Source organism: Etheostoma spectabile, chromosome 9, assembly GCF_008692095.1.
Source record: "Etheostoma spectabile isolate EspeVRDwgs_2016 chromosome 9, UIUC_Espe_1.0, whole genome shotgun sequence".
In the NCBI taxonomy this organism is placed as follows: domain Eukaryota; kingdom Metazoa; phylum Chordata; class Actinopteri; order Perciformes; family Percidae; genus Etheostoma; species Etheostoma spectabile.
Genome location: NC_045741.1, coordinates 33,357,429 through 33,363,333, shown reverse-complemented (window position 1 = coordinate 33,363,333; position 5,905 = coordinate 33,357,429). Strand labels below are relative to the sequence as shown.

Genomic DNA, 5,905 nt, shown 5'->3' with positions numbered 1-5,905 from the left:
TTTCCAGAAACTAAGTTAAAAATTAAAAAAAAAGTTAATGAAGTCATGAGACTCCTGTAAGAACGTGACATCATCTATCTGTTAATTTGTCTTTGAATTCACTGATACAGCCTGACTGATTGTCTCACGTGGTGCAGTTTGAATGATGTGACATACTGTAAACAAGAAGCATCTGCTGTTTGTTTTTGTAACCCCCATGTTGTCCTCATGTTGTCCTCATGTTGTCCCCATGTTGTCCTCATGTTGTCCGACGACCAGTCCAGGCACCGCTTACCTCCTGGTCGAACCTATACTCGTTTCAGAAAATGATGGAAAAAACTTGTTCGTTAGAGGAACAGCTAACCTAAATTGGAGGCAATTAAAGACCAACGCTCATCAGTCTCCTATCAAGGTTGGCCATTACAGCCGGGTAAGATGGGCCCGGGGACGAGTGTGGACAATTTAAGGCTCTATTTTTCTTTCACATCTTTGTATTTGCTTCTATTAATAAAATGTATTCTAAAGACAAAAATAATGTACTGAAGCAATGCAAAAATTGCTAGTGCACTTTCTTTTATAATTTGAATTCCGGGAAAAATGGTCATGTAAAACTGAATCATCTTACGCCCGCTGCTGAGAAAAAATCAGGTTAGTCATGGCTCTACAAGTTTCATGGGACTGAGATCCGCTTTATACAAGATAAAGCAGGGCCGAGGTCAGGTTTGTTGACCCAATTTAAAGGTTTAAAATAAAAAAACCGACCAATGTTATCAGTTCTTAAATTTGATGATGGTGTAGGAACCCGGCCTAAAGCTCCGTCCTCTAGAGTCCACGTACACCTCAAACATCCGTAACTTTTGATCCTTTGTCGCTTTTTCGCTCAAAACTCAACCAAAACACTTTCTTGTTCTTCTGACAAACATCTGTGATTACATTACTGTATTGGGCTAGTCAGTTCTAAGTAACAAGAAGAAGATGTACACCCGACTGTATTCGGTCCTCTCTCTTTCTGTAATAAGTCACCAGAAGAAGGAAAAGTATCACCAGACTGTATATGTCCTCTCTCTGTCCGGTAACAGTGAAACTCTGAGTCAGGTGTTGGGGCTCTTCCCCTCTGTCTCCTTCTCCCAGGGAGGAAGATGGTCTGAGATTCCTGGCTGACTCATCATCTGACCTCCTGTGTCTCTGGTTAGTTTCCAGCTTCAGTTATATCCAACCCAACCACAACAAAGAAGGACCTAAAAGTGTCACAGAGAAATGTGGAGAGGAGTTTAAAGTTTTCCCTCTCGGTCTATCAACAGGGACATTTGTAGTGAATGTGGACCAGACTCTATCCAGGCAGGGAGAACCCAGGCCTTCACACTGGAGTGGACTTCACACAAACCTCCAGCGCCTCCACCTCTCTTAATGACTTCTGTGAAACTGTTAAACTGTTCTCAGGATACAGTCCTGTTTAGTCCCATGAAGGAGTCGAGGTCCCATGGTCTCAGGATGAACAACTTTGCAGGGACGAGTCCACTGGGACAAGACGTCATCGCAGAGGACGACTCAGACTGCATGTGTACAGACTGCGGAATGAAGACTCGGGATGTACAAAGTGTAATGTGGAGGGACAAAGTCACTGGGAAGGAGCTCTGGTAGATGTTGGCTCACTGTCTCGGGTAAGTAGGATTCATTATAAATAGGTTTAGACATGAACCTGGTATCTGATTGATACAACAACCACATCACCTCGTATCACTCCGCGTTGAGAACAAACGTCGTACTGATGGGCTGGAGCCTCGGAGGGCAGCAATGCCAGGACGCGAGAAGCTGGCGTCAAAATCACAGGCTCTATTAACTATTTCATTCTGCAGACCTGCTACGACGGGGAACTGAAGCGTCATCTCTGCCGCCTCAAAGCTGCCAGCGCCTTCACAGAACACGTCATTTTGCAGCGCGAACGCTTGTAGGGCTGCGCTGCGCTGCCTCGCAGCAGTTAGACCAGTTGTGTTATCCTTGCATTTCTGTAGCCTTGAGCCCAATGATCTGTGCTAGCGGTAGTAAAGGCTAACGGTACCTTGCGCTGACGTCATGCGACAGGCCTCGGTAGGGAGGGCGGGCGGCAAGCGTATTCTGCCATCAGAAGGTTGAACCCAGAGGAGCACAACGGGGCATAGTCTGAGTTCTCCACATGTTTCATGATGACAGTGTGCCTAAAACTTGCTTTGCACATTAAAAAAAACAAAAAACAGAAAGAAATTAATAAAATTCTGATGATTTTGTGATCTGTCGGATCTGTCGTAGCCTTGTGGCTTTGTTCTTCTTCCTCTGGTTAAATTATATTTAAAGTCACAATGTGTTGTTGTTCAAACAAGGCTCAGCAGCTTTTTTTTTTTATTGGTAACTCAGTTTTTGCAGCTTTCTTGATCTATGTGATTAATAAACCAAAATTGATCTTTTGGGGGTTTGGACGGTTGGTGCATTTCAAAAAAACGGCAAGAGACTCAATTGGCGAGAACCGGAAACGTTCATGACTTTTCTTTCTATTTGTCAGAATAAGTGATGGAAATACTTCTTGCTTGCCATAGTTTGCAAAAATCCTAGTTTCATAATTTGCATCACTGACGTGAAATCAAGTTATTTGGTTCTGAAAAACTGGTCCATGGTATCTCTCCTTAGTTTAGGTGCAAGACCTGAGCCACGTAAGAATTAATTCATTCATCATCATTCATTCATTTAATCTCAAAAGGCTTTCTAGAATCTAGAATAGTTTTGTCTTTAAACTATTGAGTGTTTGTTATTCATGATATCTCATGCGTGTCCAACTTTTAGGACCCCAATATTGCGACAACAACTGTATAAAACCAGGTGAAAAAGAGAAACGCCAACCTACCACAAAGAACACAAAATTGACCACGAGAGCTAAATGACACAGCGACGTAAAACAGCCCCAAGAACACAAAAGACCAAAAAGAGTTCAACACGTCTCCAAAGGGGGGGGGGGGGGGGGGGGGGGGGGGGGGGGGGGTGGGGTGGGGGTTGGGGCGGTTGGGGGGGGGGGGGGGGGGGGGGGGGGGGGGGGGGGGGGGGGGGGGGGGGGGAGCAACAAAAACCCCACAAAGAGACATCAGATGATGTACGGGGAAGTTGCTCTGGTGTTCAATTGTCAATTGTCTTGAGCATGTTTCCCAAACTTAGGGTCGGGACCCCAACTGGGTCACAGACCGTTCTATTGGGTCGCCAATTGGCAGAGAAACAGACTAATGCTCAGCGTGACCTCAGAACGGGGCAACTCTCAAAACCGAACCGGGACTAGATCAGCTGGTTGATTCTCAAACCAGACCCACACATCTCTTAAATTAAGTCAGCAGTCTTTTTTAAATGTGTGTGGTGCTGAGGGAGGATGGGGGGGATTAGAAAATGAGTTGAGGACGGGGTGAGACCACAGGAAGGAGAAAGAGACCTTTCGTTTTTGTTACGTGATAATGGAATAAATGTAACTTCACATAAATTGTAAAGTCATGGTTTGGTACGGTCTTTGTCCACAATTTAAAAAATGTAGATTGTTACCATGTTCAGGTTGTATTTTGTAAAATTGGGCCAGGGGAGACAACAAATTTCTTCTTTTGGGTCTTGAGCTGAAAAAGTTGGGAACCACTGGTTTGAGGAATGACGCCTTAACACCCCCTTCGCAGATATGTACACATCAAAGTGAGTATGACAACATTTTTATTTTATTTGGCGGGTGTTTTCCCTGTAGTAGATAGAGAGACAGCGGGAGAGATGTGAAAGTGGAGAGAAATGGGGGCGAGTGAGCTGTAGGACCGACCTAGTTATGACACATATTTAAGAAAGAAAATGAGTGTTGGTAGATATTTTTCTCTGTGTAACAATACTTTTTGGCAAATAAATCGTATACGGTTGGAGAGCTGGTTCCCTTTCTAAGGGCCTCATCTGGTTTTCAGGGGCGCAACCACATAATCAGCTTTGTCTGCCGAAGCTTCCAACTTAAAGGATCATTTTGTAAACAACTGTTTGTCCTATAATGTGTTTTTTTTTTTTTAAACTTATTTAGCAACTATCGACAACAGTAATTGAACACAGGGGGACAAAGAGTAAAACATGGACATTTTTCTTTTGTTCTCCCTTTTCCTTACCCTTTATCCCTCCTTCCCCCTCCCCCTCTGTGGTCTTTCTTTACTTGGTTTAGCATGTCCCCTACCCCTCCCCATCCATCACGACCTGGCTGCAAACAAAAGAACAGCAAAATAAAAATAATACAAAAATCAATACAACAACAAAAAAAAAACACAACAAAAAAAAAAACAGGGGACTAAGACAGCATACAGAAACATGGACAGCATGTAGAACAAACGTCCGCGCAGCGTAGGTTACAGAGATCAGGACAGAACATGGATATTAAAACCAGCACGATTAACAATCACTATCGACAGCCAGATCACAAGGAGCAGCCGGGCCGGGGGGACAAGCACATACAGCAGAGGATGGCTCCTATGCGATTTTCAGTCGCGAGGGAGGGTATCCAGTCTCTCAAACTAAGATCATAGAGGGGCACAAGTTCTATAAAAATGTTGGGTCGAACTCAAGAAGAAATTTGATATTCCTCTAACTAAGGAACCAGGAAAGATCTTTCAACAAGAGAAGCCTTGGGTGGGTGTTCTGATTTCCATGCCAATAATATTCTTCTTCGGGCCGAGGAGAGTTGAAAAGCTAGTACATTTTTAAAATCATGTGTTAATGAGATCCCCTCCCTGGAGTTCCAAATATTGCCAATTCAGCACTGGGATTGTATACCTATTTCGAAAGCTTCAGAAAGGGTCTGAAAAATTGTGGCCAGAAGTTACACAGTTTTGTACAGGTCCAGAACATGTGAGTTAGTGGGCATTAGTATTGAAAATTGTGGCCACCATGAGCCAGGTTCAACAATTAAAATAAATCCTTGAGAGCATGCTTCTACTGGAATGGACCCTATGAAAGGACCTTGAACGGATTAGTCCAAGTCGGCGCATGAGTTGACCCATTTTACTAAGTAATGCGTGGTTCAAGTTTATCAGAGATGCGTATTCCAATTTCTCTGGACCATTTCCGCTCTATTATTCAGATTCACAGTATTGATGATGAGATGCTATTATAAATTTGGAGATTAAGCCCCTTATATTGTGTGGAGTTGGCAAAATTATGTCTATACTCCCTTTGGGGAAATTGGGAAGCAGGGATAATGGTTACAGAACAAAGGCGCGGATATGGAGGTATCGAAATAGGGAGGAAACGCGTAAGCTAAATTAGAGGAATAGCGTCAAAGGTAGCGAAAATCCATGTATATATAAGTCCTACATATTAAGCCTGCTCTCCGCCAATGGGCAAAAGACAGGATTGATAAGGATGGCAGGAAACACATGGATCAACTTGGGATGTGTAGAGAAGTTATCATATTGAAGTGTGTCTAAATTGTGACCATATTTAGGGTTGAGATACAACTGGGCACGACGAGTGCTGCGCGGAGAGAGAGGAAGCTTTGAGGGTAACAATGCAGGAATGATGATGGCTTACATGCATTCAGTTCTAATTGACACCAGTTCAGCATCTGGTTGGGATGGAGTAGACAGAATATTTTTTGTCGGTGGTGCCGTAATAATACAACAGTAGGTAAAGCCTACCCCCCGCATCTTATTGTCTCTGAAGGAAGGCTGCGATTCTAGGATGTTTATTACCCCACTGAAGAGGAGCTGTGTACGATAAGTTGAGAAGAAGGGAGAAAAAATGGGGATACTATGAAAAGAAATACCATAAATTTTGCAAGACGTTCATTTTAATAACATGCGACTAACCCCGCTAAAACTAAATTAGGCACTCCATTTCTGGAGGTCACGTTTGAGATTATTAAGCAGAGGGGAGCAGATTTTTTCCCAACCGATCAACAAAA

General features: G+C 43.4%; 1 protein-coding gene and 1 long non-coding RNA gene across 2 annotated transcripts in view; both read left to right on the top strand.

Moving 5' to 3' along the window:
* The window catches only part of LOC116695374 (uncharacterized), a 2,366-nt gene extending 1,047 nt beyond the window's left edge, over window positions 1-1,319 (top strand). Inside the window, exons 2-3 of the long non-coding RNA XR_004333436.1 lie at window positions 1,111-1,167; window positions 1,281-1,319. This is a non-coding gene — a long non-coding RNA (uncharacterized LOC116695374). The remainder of the gene's footprint in view (window positions 1-1,110; window positions 1,168-1,280) is intronic.
* Window positions 1-5,905, top strand: part of LOC116695364 (selection and upkeep of intraepithelial T-cells protein 1) — a 38,595-nt gene that overhangs the window by 13,926 nt on the left and 18,764 nt on the right. The window lies entirely within an intron of this gene.